We start from the raw sequence: 18134 nt of genomic DNA on the forward strand, positions 1-18134 counted from the left end.
ATGGAAACATCACGGATGGAGTCAGATATATCTCATATGTCCTATGAAAACATAATCCTAGACATTTTTACTGTCTCCGTCAGTAAAAATGTGTGACTACACAAACACCTAAATACTTAAACATACAAGCTTTCCTTTGTGTCTAATAGTGCAAGAAGATTTTTACAGACTACAGCAAAGAAAAAGAAGCAAAGGAAAAGAATTTTATCAGCTATTTATGCCAATAAAAACTTATTTCTTCGTTTTTTACTGAAAAGAAAATAGAATGACAAAAAAAACGTTTTTCTTTTCTTTTTTCAGTTTTCAGCTAACGCTGTAATTTTTTTTTCTTAATTTGCTCAGTCTGATGAAACACTGATCAGAGAAGTTATAGCAAGGAGTTATACAGGTCACAGATTTCACACAGACATTCAGACATGTGGTCAGCCATAAAGCCGTCCAAAAATAGCGACTAAAAAGAACAATGGCTTTTGGAGAAGTAGTCTTAGATGAGCAGATTGGCACAGAACACACACTGATACTTTGGGCAGATGTATAACAATTTAGTAAAGCATCTGATATTTTTAGAAACCGAACATATGCACATCAGCATGAGAATCTCTGAATTTAGAATTTTTTCATTAATCATAAAAACGGTAGGTTAGTCAGTAAGTTTTCAGTTACGTTCTGAAATGTTTTTTATAAAAATAAATATCTTCGGTCCTCGATATGACGTCAGTGTCTCGAATTAAGTCTGAAGTTACGTTTCTGATGTCAGAATGAAATTACTTTGTGGACCTGATGTTACAGTAAACTGGTTAATAGTGTGATATGTATGTATTTAATATTGGTCTGAAATCAACTCTAGAGCTTTTGAGTGTATTTACAATACAGTCCATGAATGTCCATAGTTTCATAAATATACTTTTTTATGTACGAAATATTGTGATGCACTTTATCAAGGTGAAAGTGCAGAAGAAAAATGATGCCTACAGTAAGTCTACGGTCTGTGTAGCCTATGAATATGGGCCAGAAGATTCATGGGTAATGTCAGTCAGACCTCTGTGGGCGTGGCTTGATGTGACGCATAGCACGATTTAGTGTATTTTAAGTAAGTGGGGATGATGCCACCACCAACCAGTCTACTCCTTATTATTACTCATTGGTATGCATAAAATACCCTTAAAATATACTTTAAACAAGTAAGAAGCTACAGAAGAAACAACTTTGTTATCATGGTTTTGACCCTGACGTGACCCTGTTTGGGTTAAAATCTAATCACTAATCATATACATAAACTCTACAAGCCTTTAACTACTCTCTAGTGAGATATCACTAGAATCTCGGATGGATGGATTGAAGGATTGGTGGACAGACAGATGGATGGGTGGACGGATGGATGGGTGACAGATTGGATGGATGGATGGATAGATTGATAGATGGAAGGATGGATGGATGGGTGAAATGAGGGATGGGTGACAGGTTGAATGGATGGATGGATGGGTGAATGGATGGATGGATGGATGGATAGATGGATGGATGGGTGGGTGGAAGGAAAGGTGACAAAAAAACATAGAAAAAAGACCTTGACTTTCTGAGCACGAACCATTTAAATAACTCTTTGTGAAAAATAGATAATAGAAGCTATTTGAGAAAAACTCCAGACGTTTGACCTTGTTGTGACCTTTAACATGTTCACATCATTTCCATGTGCGGGTCACAGTGATAATTCTAGATTAATCCTATAAACATTTAACCACTTATTCTTCTGACATCAGGCTAATGAGTGTCATGAACACGGGGTAAAACGGACCCAAACGCTGGATAGCAAAAATAAACGGGGTTTAATAACAAAATGACACAAAACATGACAGCAGACAAGACAGCGGTAGATTCCGCGCTGCACGAGGCAACGTGGCACAGTTAAATAGACAGGGTAATCACAATGGGAAACAGGTGTGTAGACAGGGAGGAGCAGACAAGGGCGGGGCAGACACGTGACGAAGAACATAAACACATGCACGTGGCCAAAGTCCGGGCTGAGTCCTGACAATGAGTATCTCAGACAAACACATAGACAGACAACATAAAAACCTAAAAAATACTCATTACATTGTTATTTTGCAACATTTCAACATTTCGTTCTGGCAGGATTGTGGGTGATGAAATACCTTTAAGCTCTTTGAGCTACACAATAAAAAAAAACTGAGTTTCAAATCTCAGTTATCACTCCAACACCCAGATCTTTGTAAGTGGATTTTTCTTAAGACTGGAGGACTGGATGTCAAGGTGATGATAGTGCTCTACATAAAGTAACGAAGCACGGCTTTGACAACACGTAGCTTATATCACAACACAACTGAACATGTACTACGCTGTAAGTCAGTTTGAGGCTAACTACACGTTTACCTTTTGACTCCTTTTTGCCCTTTTTCTTCCGTCAGTGGAAAGAGTAGAAAATGAATCCATTATCTCAGAAAAATAAGAGCATCATATGGGACTGTGCAAGTCTACCTTCACTAACTCGACTACTCAATGAACACAAAGAGAAGGAGACAGAGAGAGAGAGAGAGAGAGAGAGAGAGAGAGAGAGAGAGAGAGAGAGAGAGAGAGAGAGAGAGCAATGGGGCCAATTATCAAGCAGCATGGGAAATACTTTTAGGTTAGTGACAGAAATTATACGTATCCTGCAATTAATCAAAGTTTTGCTTTATGATTAACGAGTCCTTAACCATCGCCATAATATTATTACAGAGATTTGTCAGCTTTTGTGCTCTTTACCTGCCTCCACTGAGTAATCTTGACATTTTTGTACTGATTGCAGTCTTTTTGGATCACTGCCATCAAGTGGAATCGTATATTTAACTCCTGACTGACGCAAAATCGACCGCAGCTGACCATGAAACACCCCCCACACATACCATACATACACACCATACACATGTACACCAAACATACCCCAACAATAAAACCCAGCACATACAAACCCACACACGTGCAGGAATATACTGCATACAGTGTGTTTTTCACCGGATGGTTGGTAGCGTAAGCTCCACGCTTGCTTGCATGATGCAGTCTGTTCATCTCATGTTGGCAACACTTAGCCATGTTAACCATGATGTGAGCTCTTGTGCGCTGGCTGGGTGACGTACTTTCTCAACTGTGATTCAGAGAGATAAGATAATATTAGGATCTCATGGCCTCCCAGAGACATGCAGGCTATTTTCAGGTGGAAGTGGTGGTGTAGAGATTCAGACTGACAAATAAGCGTATAGGTAACATGCAATTAAATAGGTGGTACTCGGTCTGTACAGGTCAGCTTTATTGTTACATTACACCTATCCTAAGATAATTGTAGTGAGGGTGTATAAACAAAGCTATTCAACACACGGAGACATCTCATATGCACATAACATCTGATGATTGCTAAGTAAAAGCAGTAGAGTAACTTATTGTCTAGATCTACTGCAAAATAAAAACACTACCTTTTTTGTAAGGACCTTGAAATTGTTATTCATGCGCTCGTTTCCTCTCGGTTGGATTACTGTAATTCCCTGTATCTCAGTCTGCCTCAGTTCACCATGTCTCGGTTGCAGATGGATCAAAATGCAGCAGTCAGACTGTTAACATGAAGAAAGAGAAGGGATTATATATTAAATTTAGAGTTGATTGTAAGATTCTTCTCTGTGTGTATTAGGCCCTGAACAAAATAGTTCCTGAATTTTCCTGTGATCTCCTTCAGCCGTGTTCAGACTTCAGGTCTCTGAGATCATATAGTCAGCTTCTTTTATCTGTTCCTCGTTCAGGTTGTAAATCTTTTTCTGTTGCTGCCTCTAAACTCCAGGAACGGTCTGCTTTTTTTTTTTCTTCTTTTTTTTTTTTAATATACACATACAGCAAACAGAGAAAAAGTGCAAGTTGAAGTGTTTCAGGAAGAGGCAGGTCTTTACCTCCCTCTTACCCTGAGAGATGGTGGGATCAGTGGAGCAGTGCTGTAGATCTTAGGGTGTGAGGTGCAGTGTGAGGAGTGATAAGAGGTTTGAGGTAAGAGGGAGCTGCTCCAAGCAGCTTTGTAGGCAAGCGTCAGGATTCTGATGTGTTCAGCTACTGGAAGCCGGTCGAGGAGAGCAGCAGTGAGGTGGTGTGGAGAACATAAGCATGTTGAAAACAATTCATGCACCTTCTGATGTTGTAGAGAAGAATCCAACATGAGCGAGTCACATTAGCAAGGAAAAGGAGAGGAAATGCTAGGAAAAGAGCAGTTGATTGTCCGTGGTTACCTCAAGGTTGCGAGCTGAGACCCAACGGTAGATCAAATGATTGTGTACGGATATTGCAAGATCCTGACCTGGGGATGAATCACCTGGCATAATCAGCAGTTCAGTTGTGCTGGTAGGTTTCAACTGGTTAGCCGTTCTCCACGATGATATGTCTTCCAGACATGCTGAGATCCGAACAGAAGCTGTGGTAGGTATCTGAGGTTGGGGAGGAGAATAAAATTTGAGTGTTATAAGCATAGCAGTGGTAAGAGAGCCCATGTGAGGAAAAAAACTTCACCAAGAGAGTGGACTAAGTACTAAACCCTGTGGGACACCAGGGGAGTGTCTGCATGGAGCTGATGTGACCACCCTCCATGTTACCTGATATGAGCGACCTTCCAGGTAGGCAGCAAATGATTCCCATGCTGATCCGCCAATTCCAAGACTCCTGAGGGTGGACAAGAGAGTCTTGGGGTTGACCGTATCAATAACTTCCGAAAGGTCGAGGAGGATGAGGACAGATGACATCTTGGCTGATCTATGAGTATGTAGTTTCTGATAGACATCCAAAAAGACGGTCTCTGTAAAATGTGCTGCTTTAAAGCCAGACTGGTTGGGATCTTGGAGGTTGTTCTGTGAGAACTAGATAGTTGATTATACACAATGTATTCAAGAATATCTAGACTCTCCAATACTGAGAGTCTGTAAAGCTAGTCATAAATCTTATTTTAATTGTAGTTATAATAATATTCTGTAGTTCTCAACAGTAAAGTTTGAAAATATCTATAATGTTTGCATGTTTGTTAGAGAAATGTTCCCCGTACAGCCATGATAGATTCAGGCATTGTCCTGGTGGAGCACACCGAGCCTGATGTAGATGTTATAACAGAGGAGTTGGAGAACAGTTCAGTTGTTACATATTCAGCCCCTGCCCTAGACCAGTGGGAGTTTCCATCTCGAGGACTTCAGGACTGTCCTCCAGTGCTGCATATGCCACTCCCAATCATTACTGTAGATCAGCTATGTCAATATGCTGTGGCATACAGTAGGCATCATTGGGCCACAGAATGCAAAATGAAGCCAGCACCTGAATAGAAGAATGAGAGATTGATATAACCTGAATACTGCAGTGAAAGACATTTTTCATTGAAATTTTGGTGACAAGAGAATATTGCAGGAACTCATGGTGAACGGTGGAATAGAGGAAAAAAACAGTCATGCCAAATCAATCAAGGAGCTTGCCAATGCGAGGTATTGGATAGGCATCAAATTCAGAAACAGTGCTCATCTTGCAGAAGTCCTCACTGCATCTAAGCACCACATCCAGCACAAGCACCATCAGGCTGCTCCTATTACTGCCAACAGTAACAACTAGGAATTCATTTCATGGGGAATAAAGAAATGATCACTACAATTAAATAGCAAAATTTTACATAAATAAGAACAGACCTAGACATTGAAACTCAATTACTACTATAAGAGATCCACTGGGAATAACATACACACACACACACACACACACACACACACACACACACACACACACACACACACACACACACACACCTCAGCAACAAGAAACAACTGTTAGTCACGTGTTCTAATATTTTGGATCATTTGACAAATTGGTGAGTTCAAAGGCTTGACGTCTAGATGCGAATCTCAGGAAATGAAAGCTGAAATTCTCAGCTATCATCTCATTTATCGTTTCATCTCGAACATAAAGCGTACAGAGAAAACAAAGGAATTATAGTTCCTTGTCGTTCCAATACTTTTGAAGGAGACTGCATATGCAAGCGATCTGTTCTAACATTCCCCTGAGCTTTAGTGTAGATAGATCAAAGGTTATTTGATGTCCTCTTTCCTCCTCAGCGTCTCGACGCTGCCGAACGGGATGTTCTGTGAAGTAAAAATGTCTAGTGAGCAATATTTCTGCTGAGGATCTATTGTCGTAGTAATCATACAGTGCGTTTTATTTCTCTGTAGTGATCATTTTGGTGTAAAGCGGTGTAATAACAACCTAGCCTCTTGGTTCAGACACTGAATGAAGCATCAGTCTTTCACTGTAAAATCTCCTCACATTTTCTCACAGTGCATCAGTGGTCCACATTTCCATGGTTTTCTCCGCATAACGATATCTGAGAAAATATTACTGTTATCTCCCTTTTTTGCATGTAGTGACACAGCGTTGTAATCGCCTGCCATTTTATTTAATAGCACTTAATTTAATTGAATAACAAATCCAATCCAAGTCGTTCAATCTACAGCAGTCCTACGGGTCACGGGCTGTCCATGCAGATCTATCCCAGAAACTTTTAATAGGGGTGGCAAGAGGAGGCCACAGCAAATCTTGGGGTGGCACCAAAAAAATAAATAAATAAATCAGTGTAGTAATGACAAGATGGAGTGGGGAAGGGGCAGCGAAACAGCTACTCTGGTGGCACCAATCAATCTATATTCTTTTTTTTTGTGGCTGCAGCGTGTGCTTCATTTTATTTACTTATTTCTTTATTCTTCACTTCATGAACTATTGTGAAATTTCATTATGCATTCAAATTCAAATTCCTGCTAGGGGTCGCCACAGGGGTGGCCAGAGTTTATAGCCCCTGGAGACAATCAGGTGTAGAGCATCAGGATGGATCAGGTAGGTCCGGGAAGAAGAAGCGGAATAAGCTAAATAATGCTTACGCTTATGCTTATGCTCATATTAAAAAATGTGTCTATACAATAGTGCTTAATTAATATTTTCATGCCACAGCTACAAAAGGATATCTAAGTAGAAAGAAATGATGCTATATATTCATCTGAGGGTATTTAAGCTGATAGTATATTCAGGATTGTTGTTAATATGCTTAAATATAAATATGCTTCGATGTGTATACGGGAAGGATGAATAAGACACTATTATCTACTACTTCATGTAGCTGGTGCTTTTTACATGAACCAAATTACATACAAACATACACTTTTATACATACTGTAATGGGAGCAGTGGAAGGATAGATGCCACCACGTATGACAGCCAATAATTAAATATTCTTGACAATAATTTATGTATTGTGAGACCCCTGTTGGTTCCTTGTAAACAGCACTCATGTAAAGAATTTTAAAATATCTGTACTTTATTTTTGATTTCTGGTGCGGTGTATTTTGTTTTTGTTATTTGCTGTTCTGAATCTGAATAAAGTCAAGCTGAGAATTGCAGACCAGCATATGATGATTTGGTTATGGCTCTAAATGAAAAATCACAGCTTTACGCCAACATGCATGTCCACAGCAGATTAGTTGATCCCTGGGTAGTAAGTGTTCCCATTAAAGTCCACTAAAACGGATTAAAGCATCCATTCAGGTCGCATACTTGCATACTGCATGTAACTGTAGTCATTTGTGTCTGTAGACTATACACAACCTTGGGAAATGTTAAAGAATGAGGTGTATCTAGTGAAGAATCAGATATTCTGTCATCATCTTCAAGGCATTATTTGAGTAAAGGATGTGAAGATATCCTCTGAGAGAAGGCTTTCATGGGCTCCACTTTGATCAAAGAAGAAAAGAGATTTCTAACGGTAAGGACCCATAAAACAGTCCATTGTTACTGACATGTGCTAATAAGAAGGGAGAAGGGATTTACGCCTCACCTAAATCTGTGCTTTATCTGCACACCAACACTGTATAGAACGAGTAATACATTTACGGCTGAACATCGTGTTGGTCAGTTTTGTGTTCGGGTCTTTATCAGTGAACTTTTGACATCTTCTGGTAGAAAAGAATTAGCAGAATTAACATAAACACAGAGCAGAAGGTAAACATAAGGAATAATAAAGGAAATAACGAATAATAAAAGAAATAAGAATTAACAGAATAAAAAATTCTAGATTATTATTAGATGTATATAGTTCACAGTGTGTATGTATTTATTCCCCTATGAGCGAGTCTGAGGTGACTCAGGCAGCAGTGGCAAGGAAAAACTCCCTTAAGTTGGTAAAGGAAGAAACCTTGAGAGGAACCGGACTCAAGGGGAACCCATCCTCATATGGGTGACACTGGGGGTGTGATTGTAATATACAGTCAGATAAATGTTGTATTGGTGTAAGGATCATGGACTTCAGAGTCGGCCTCGGCTCAGTCGACGTCCAAAGGATTCGTCCCACAGAGGACGTTGGGAGCTGGTACAGTGTCTGGATGCCTCGGGATGGGTACAAAGAGAGAAGCAGTGGAAAGGGATTAACATATCTGCTGTTCATAAAAATGTGCAGGTCTGATGTACTTGTGCATGATATTATGGGATGTATTATGTGTACGCCTGACCAAAGAGATGAGTTTTTAATCTACATTTAAACTGGTAAAGTGAAAGAGTCAGAAACCCAGTCAGATCTCAGGTCTAAATTCTACCAAAAACCTTGAAGAGAATGATCTGAAGAGGTCTGTTCGCAGAAGCCCCTCATAATCTGGAGCATTATTTAATGAAGAGTGGTATAAATCGGGATGTTCTATGTTTGTAGACTCTTACCTGAACTGAACTGAGAGGTGAATAACAAGCAAAAGGTGATTTGACACAACAGTAGTTTAGAGATGTGCAGACATTTATAGTCAGGTTATTGTACAGCTCTGTTTCTGTCTTTTTCTTAAATGTTTCTGTTTGTGCGTGCACAGTAGTCTGATTGGCATCTCTAAACTGTATAGTGTGTGTGTGTGTGTGTGTGTGTGTGTGTGTGTGTGTGTGTGTGTGTGTGTGTGTGTGTGTGTGTGTGTGTGTGTGTGTGTGTGCATATCATGCAATGGACTGGCACACCATCCCCCAACACACCAATGGTAAAGTGTCCCCCGTCTTTTGCCTCGAATCCCCTGGGATAGACTCCAGGCTTCCCATGACCCTGTGGAGGACAAGTTGGTAAGAAAATGGATGAATGAATGAATAGATGAATAGATGGATGGATGGATGGATGGATGGATGGATGGATGGATGGATGGATGGATGGATGGATGGATGGATGGTCTATGTATGAATGGATGGATGGATGGATGGATGGATGGATGGATGGATGGATGGATAGGTAAAAAATGAATAAATAGATGGATGGATGAATGGACGGATGGATGGATGGATGGATGGATGGATGGATGGATGGATGGATGGGTAAAAAATGAATAAATAGATGGATAGATGAATGGATGGATGGATGGATGGATGGATGGATGGATGGATACATTTTACTAATGAACTCATCCCTATATGCAGCCCTCTCACTCACTTGGGATGTCCGACTTGCCAAATCCAGAATTTAAATGTTTTCTCTATTTATTTTTAAAGTACCACACAAATAAAATAAATATCTACAAATAAATCACCTCAAAAAGCCTAAAATAAACCTATAATTCATTTCAATCATGAATAATGACTGAACAGTGAATAATGAAGGTCCATATGGTATATATAATGATATAATGGTATATATATATGTCCATATGGTATATATATAATGATATAATGGTTAATGGTATAATGATGCTATATGGGAGCTGTACCACTTTTTAGGTGGGTATGTCATCTAGGCGAAAATCATGAAAATGGGGGGGGGGCGACAGGTAAGAGGTTAAAACAAAAAACACACTTTAAATGAAGTGAAGGACATCTGAAGATTTCTAAACAAGTTCGACACTAACAAACGAGTTCTTCATAAATACCCCAGCGATGCTATGAAAATATCTTATGCTAAAATGAGTAAATACTGAGTTTAATGTAGATTATCTACTGTTACTGTTTCTCTGAAGGTAACCTGCATTTAAATGATTTCCACTGAGAGAATCATAACACCAGTTAAATAGCTAGTGTGGTGTGTATCATGTACTGCTACACCGTGTGCACCACAGATACGTGGCTCAGCAGCTGCAGCGCTGTCATCTATACTTCTTACTTTTTACACTCCCACTTTTCTTTTTTTTCTGCTGTGTGTATTGGTTAAAGGTTTAGATGGCTCTCTGGTCTAACTATAAACCTGTACTTTTTTTTTTCACGAGACGAGCCTGGAAGCTGACCAATCAGGAATATTGTAGGGTCCCACTCATTGATCTCATTGCCTCCTTCATTGTTAGGCAGAGGATGATAAGTGTGTGTCTGTGTGTGTGTGTGTGTGTGTGTGTGTGTGTGTGTGTGTGTGTGTGTGTGTGTGTGTGTGTGTGTGTGTGTGTGTGTGTGTAGTGTAGTGTGTGTAAGAGCAGCTCAGAGCATAGCTGCCTACAGCCTACACTGCAGCAAGTAAATCTAAGTTGCAACGCTAACATTAAATGTATTGCGTCACCTGCCCACGGCTCACTGGGAATTCTCACGGTTCTCCTGATTAGCCACTCTGGCATTGACAGGAACGCTTCACACTTCTCCTAAAGTTTTCACACTGCAGTCAGCTTGATGATCCATCTTCAGGTGCACATGGATAGCTGTAAAGTCGACTACACTCTGTAGACTGAGAAGGTCACCACAGGCGACGAATTAAACTCGAATGCATGTAAAACTGATATGTAAATATATAGTTTGTAGATGAGAGAAGATGGGACTTTGAGATTTGTAATGAGCACTTTAAAAAGTTTAAGTAAAAACTATAACGAGTACATTCATTCATTCATTCATTCATTCATTCATTCATCTTCTACCGCTTATCCGAACTTCTCGGGTCACGGGGAGCCTGTGCCTATCTCAGGCGTCATCGGGCATCAAGGCAGGATACACCCTGGACGGAGTGCCAACCCATCACAGGGCACACACACACACTCTCATTCACTCACACACTCACACACTACGGACAATTTTCCAGAGATGCCAATCAACCTACCATGCATGTCTTTGGACCGGGGGAGGAAACCGGAGTACCCGGAGGAAACCCCCGAGGCACGGGGAGAACATGCAAACTCCACACACACAAGGTGGAGGTGGGAATCGAACCCCCAACCCTGGAGGTGTGAGGCGAACGTGCTAACCACTAAGCCACCGTGCCCCCTTGTAACGAGTATATCCCCAATAGATTTTCTGAATATATCCACAAGCTAATATGTAGGTATAGCAATAAAGTACAATTACTCATGTATTCTCCATCTGTGTGTGTGTGTGTGTGTGTGTGTGTGTGTGTGTGTGTGTGTGTGTGTGTGTGTGTGTGTGTGTGTGTGTGTGTGTGTGTGTGTACAGTATACAGGTATTCACTGTATAGAGGTTTTTGTTATTTAATATACTTTCAGTGTTTAATCCACTTCAGTGTCTGTTGACTTGTAGTGCACTAATTAGCCGTGTAACTGAACACGAATACGTTGTGTGGATTGAACAGATAAAGCGTCCTACAGATAAGAACAATAGGTGGAGTATTCATTCTCTTCTTATTATTTTTTTAAGAAAACTTGCCAGCTTCAGGGACTGGGATCTCAGGGGATGAGACAAAAAAATCAGACAAGCATTTGAGCATCACAAAGGCTTTGAAGAAGCTCTCTAAGCTTGTGAAGAGAAGTTGCCTGGTTTCAACCGAATTCCCACTACAGTTACATCTGAGAAACCACACAAAGAAGAAAAAGTATAGGAACATTTGACTTCTTTTTGTCAGTATTTTTCAGCAAACACGTTAACAATGTTAGGCTTTTCAGATACTCGCAGTATATGATAGGTGGACATTTGTCTAGGACGTATGCAACCCTGCTCGTAGTAAACAGCATGTTAATTAATATGACGTTAAATGAATTATGTGCTCCAAAATAAACCAGCTTTCTACTATATTTCTGTGCAGACAAAAGTAATATACTTTCATACATACTCTTATCAGTTAGGCATGTTTTATGTCGTTCTTTAACGATTATTCTGCATCACCATTAAAGGAAATTGTTCAATTTTTTTGTTGCTGTTGTTGTTTTTTTAATGCAATGAAGTCAAATTCAATTAATATCCAACAGTTGTTAGTGCACAATTAGACACTTGGTGTTCCAGGAGTTCTGCTATTAATTATAAGAACAATGATTGTGTCACTCGGCTTGTCTGTGCTCACTAACTGAGGAAAGAGAATCTAGATAAAAGACCAATAAACAACAAACTGACCATATGTCATATCACATAACAACCTAGACTCTTAAGAACAAACAAAAAAACAAGAACACAAACACTGCGTATCAGAGATTTATTCATAAGACATTGGCAAATGAGAGATGGTCTTGAAAGATGTCTTCGCTGCAGCCCTCCATCTGCTTAGCATCATTCAGGTTGAGTCTCCATTTGCTTCTTTTATCAGACAGCACAATACAGCCATACAGCCACGAATTCCCTTTTACTGTCACTCAGTGAATGTCTAATACCTTCTGCATGTTCAGTACAGTCTGGTTAATTCTTCCTAATTGAGAAGTTCACTTCAACCGTATTAATCATTCATTCATTCATCTTCTACCGCTTATCCAAACTTCTCGGGTCACGGGGAGCCTGAGTCTGAGAAGATGGGACTTTGAGATTTGTAATGAGCACTTTAAAAAGTTTAAGTAAAAACTATAACGAGTACATTCATTCATTCATTCATTCATTCATTCATTCATTCATTCATTCATTTCCTACCGCTTATCCGAACCTCTTGGGTCACGGGGAGCCTGTGCCTATCTCAGGCGTCATCGGGCATGGAGGCAGGATACACCCTGGACGGAGTGCCAACCCATCACAGGGCACACACACACTCTCATTCACTCACACACACACACACACACTCTCATTCACTCACACACTCACACTACGGATAATTTTCCAGAGATGCCAATCAACCTACCATGCATGTCTTTGGACCGGGGGAGGAAACCGGAGTACCCGGAGGAAACCCCCGAGGCACGGGGAGAACATGCAAACTCCACACACACAAGGCGGAGGCGGGAATCGAACCCCCAACCCTGGAGGTGTGAGGCGAACGTGCTAACCACTAAGCCACCGTGCCCCCTCAACCATATTAATCATGTCTTATTTTTCATTACAACAGTACACACCTTATCTGTAAACAGTCGAACTAAGCTGTTCATTATGATAAACACAATGCTGCGAGACATGATGTTCTGTTTCTCCAAAAAATATTGTTCCCTGTTACACTAAATTGTGCCTATGATTGCAAGTGTTCTTTCACATGAGACATATATACTGTACAGTAACTAAAAATACATGTATTACATGAAATGAAAAGTAATCTGATCCAAATGGATAGAAATAGATGTTATATGGCCAAAGGTCTGTGAACACCTCATCATCACAGCCATATGTGCTCCTCCAATAAGTTTGAAGCACTCGATTGCCTAAAATGAAGAAGAAGCAGCAGAAGAAGTTTTAAATTTATCACATATACATCACAGCACAGTGAAATTCTCTCTGCACATATCACAACTTTTGGGTAGACTATAATGCAGAACAGGGCCCAAGTGCACAACAGCTTGGCAGCTAGACAGTGCTGAGGCTTGAACCCCAACCGTCTGCTAGGGCCACTACTAACCCAGAACGTCTCTGTACGCTGTAGCTTTACAGTTTCCCTTCACTGGAACTCAGAGACTCGACCCCTGTCCCATCACGACAATGTCCCTGTACACAAAGCACAGAGCTCCATGAAGACATGGTGTGTGAAGGTTGGAGTAGAAGATCTCGAGTGTCCTGCACTGAGCCCTGACTCTGACTCAACCCCACTGAACCCTGCTGAAAAATCCAGCATAAACCAGCATGAATTCCCTGCTGGTCCAGGCTGGTTTTTACTGGTTCATGCTGGTATAGTGCTGGTATAATGCTGGTATAGATTGGTCGCCAGCATAGTCATGGTGTTATCAAGCAAAACGGGGCTGATGTAGCTGGTTAACCAGTATGATCTTGCTGGAATGAGCTTTATGGACACAACCTTTATTTTTGCTTTTGTATGTTTCTATGTAACACATTAATATAAGATTAAAACAATATATTGGAATATATTTCATTATAAGTGTGTTTAAAAAAGCTTTGAATAACAAAGAATAAAAACATTTAAAAATCGTTCGTTAGGGATTAAAGTGTCTCCACAAATGAATATATATATATATATATATATATATATATATATATATATATATATATATATATATATAAAGAAAGTCATGTAAATGATAGGTATATCCATAATGTTTTTCTTTATTAAAAAGTGAATTGCAATTCTCTAGAAAATTGTCTTGGTTTTTATTTAACTATGAATATGCACTAAGAAATGTGATATGTAACAAATGGGTTTTGTTGTGGTCTTGCTGGGATTATACTAGCATCATAGCATCATGTTCACCAGCACACCAGCATCCCAGGCTGGTCGGCCACACCAGCAACCAGCACCTAATGCTGGACCAGCATACCACCATCCCAAGCTGGTCCCAGCATGCAAAACATACCTTATGCTGTTTTTTTTTAGCAGGTAACACAGACTGAACCCCAGACCTCCTCACTCTTACACCATCAGTGTCTGATCTCACTAATGCTCTTGTAGCTGAATGAACACAAACCCACACAGACTCACTCCAACATCTAGTGGTAAGTCTTCACAGAAGGTTATAACAGGTAAGAGGAATAAATCTGGAGTATTATTTTCAACGAGCACATAGGATTTTGACTCTGATGGTCAGAGGAACACATCCTATAGTGTAGTGAAGACAATAAAGACATTTATCGGTACACAAGTGGTCAGATATAAAGCTTATCTTTAACAGGAACATGCAGTAGTGTATGGTGTCTTTACTAACTGCCTATCTTGGTTGTGGTGATTTAGAAGGTTGTTTAGAACATATTGTAGATTGGTACAAACAGAAATAATAATGCACAAGTAAGATATAAAACACATCATACCTTTGTGTTACAGCCTGTTTATTTAATCCTCACATCAGCAGTTCAGTCCAATTAATACAATAATGTCTTGCTGAGAAAACACAGAGTCTGTTGCATTAACACAGAGTCTTATCTTAGTGATAATATTTTTGGAACTAGAAGGTTCGGGCCCTCGGGTCCCCTGTCATTTGAACCATGCTTTTAGTCATTAGCGGGATTTGACATTGTTTTGTTCTCTGTCAGTTTGTATCCACCTTTAACATTAGCCTACCACTGTTTCTCCGTCTGTTATGCTACTGTAGCACGTCCTAGCCACAATGAGCTTGAATTTATTATCAGGCTTATTATAAGGATGCTTTTGTGCTCTTGATGAACATATTTGGAGTGCAGTTTATCACAATCACGTATCGTATCACTTGCTGTTCTGTACTGATGTCAGTCTCTGAACGTCATGGTACTGTATGTGAATTGCAGTCTGTAATAGCTTAAAAATGTTTAGTACAGAATATGTGCAACTTTATGACTGCAAACATTGTTTACAGCCCCTGGTGGTCCAGCAGTGCTCTCGCTACAGTACCTTGGCCTGGGTTTCACTCCCAGGCAGGAAAAACAACCAAACAACTAAGCCTATACTGTATGAATCTGTGTCATTTTAAAAGATTCAGTGAACACCATTTTTGTTATTAGTTTAATGTAGTCAGGTGTAACATGACAAAAAAGACAAATTATTTAGGGTCATCTGTTAAGCATGAATAGACATTGTGTAACTTACTGTATGAACTAACAGTAACATCCTTAGTTTAATGAGTCTTGTCAGAGAGATGGAGTCTGCACTGCAGCATTTATTGTACATCCTCTAAAGCTGAAGTTAGAGTTAAGGTCAGGCAGAGTTGTTCCAGTGGGACACATGCAGCTAAAGACTGAGAGAATCTAGACATTGATAAAGGTTTGGAGACCAAGTTCACCCACCACCGAGGGGTTAACTCTCAGTGTCGGTTCTAAGCTCGGAGAAAATAGGAGGGCTACACAGGAATAGGAAGGGCATCCGGTGTAAAACCTGAGCCAAAGACAAATATGTAGATCGTGTGATCTGCTGTGGTGACACAGAACAGGGAGGAAGACAACAACATACTGTAGATGCTAATACTTTATTATCTACAAACTATAAACTGTAGAAAGGACATCATACTGTATACATTGACATTAGTTATTAGTGTCAAATGATGGTGAGGTTCACTTCTGTGTCTGGTTCCTCTCAAGGTTTCTTATCATCTCAGGGAGTTTTTCCTCACCACCTTCACCTCAGACTTAATCATTAGTGATAAATGTTAGAGATAAATAGTAACTTACATTTAAACTTTAACATTTTTATTCTGTTTCTATACTTCTGTGAAGCTGTGACAATGTGAATTGTTAAAAGAGCAATACAAAAAAATGTAATTATTATATTTTCCATTTCATATTTACATGGTGTCAGAAATTCCCGTAGTGTCCCATCTAAGTTTATTTCAATTCAGAGACTGTTAAAACAGGTTTGTGATTCAATTGTATCAGAACAGCAGTAAACCTTTTCGAATGTCATAAAGAATCGACTCTAATGCTTGGAAATGTGGCTTAGCCACAGGGAGGTGCGAATTAATTTCTTTTTTCTGTAAATACACAGACTTGCTGCCTTACATCCCACAGATGACAATGATTAATCACTGTTATCTTCATCTACTGATAAAATTAGATCCACATCTGTGTCGCTATTATAATGTGAGGTGCACGTTCCCTTTCAGTCAGAATGACTTTAATAGAACCTTGTGTTGATGTTAAACTCTGGCTTGAACAACACTGTCATTGTGGTAACAGTTTCCTTCAGTACAATCGGTTCTTTATTGTCAGATTTGCTCTAATCCTAAAAAGCCAGTGAGAAATTTCATCAAGAGATTGCCTTCAGTTGTACTCTGATTAAGACACATAATGCCACCTTGCTAATTATGTTTAGCTGCCACACAAATAAATCACACTCTGCTCTAATTGCAAGCTAAACACCAATGCCCTGCCATAATAAAATTTAAAAAAAAAAAAGAGCAAGACTGTAATTAAACACCAACTGTTTGGTACAGCAGGTTTGTATGTCTTTGTGACGGTCAGCCAAGTAATCAGTGCTCCATTCTTCTCCTCGTATGGTTACTGCTTTGGTGACGATTCGCTGTAAATCCTTTGGTAGTCAGCCAGTCAGTTGTAAGTCCCATAATTCCATAGTCATTCCACCTTAAATTTGTTTGTGCATATTGACTTTTTCCATAGCAGAATGCAAAAGGATCACCAAGCTCGAAGGATGCCGGATGTCCTGCCATCCATTTGCAGCTGCCAGTTTTATCACTTCTTCAGCGCCAGAACTTTAGGTAACGTTTCTGAAAGACTCGAACACTAATCCTGCCTCATCCTGGGCATCGCAGATGTCAGTCAGGGATTTAGCTCATCTCTTTCATTTTTCCACTACTGTCATTCTTAGACATTCGTTAAAGTTACTTTTACAAAAAATATTTTATATCAAAGTCAGTAGAAGACATTAGCATTTGCCAAAACCAGGCCAAAGATTTACTGGGTGAGAAACTGACATACAGAAAACTGTTCATATACTGTAACTGGCAACACTGCAAAAAATCACTGTCACTTCATCTCAGTGAAAAGAAAACCTATTGAATATCGTAAAATATCTTTATCTCTCATTATGAAACTCGTCTAATTGCAGATAATTGTTCTAATTTCAAACATTTATTTTTAGAAAAGAAGAAAAATTATTGTTTTTTTGTGCTTCTACTAAAAATAGAAAATGAATAAATAATAACAATATAACTTAAAATAGTTATATAAAATAAAATAAAATTATAACCGATAATATTGCAAGACATTTTTTAAGAGTACAAAATTAACGATTTTTTAAAAAAAAAATTTTTGTTTTGTTTTATTATTTAAAACTATTATTTAGTTTTATTTTACAGCTCATTATGACGGTTTTTAGATCAGGATAAAACCTAATTGTGTGAAATGATTTATAATCGCACTCTCTTGTGTCCATCGGATGA

This window comes from Tachysurus fulvidraco, chromosome 24 (assembly GCF_022655615.1).
Source record: "Tachysurus fulvidraco isolate hzauxx_2018 chromosome 24, HZAU_PFXX_2.0, whole genome shotgun sequence".
NCBI classification, from domain to species: Eukaryota; Metazoa; Chordata; class Actinopteri; order Siluriformes; family Bagridae; genus Tachysurus; species Tachysurus fulvidraco.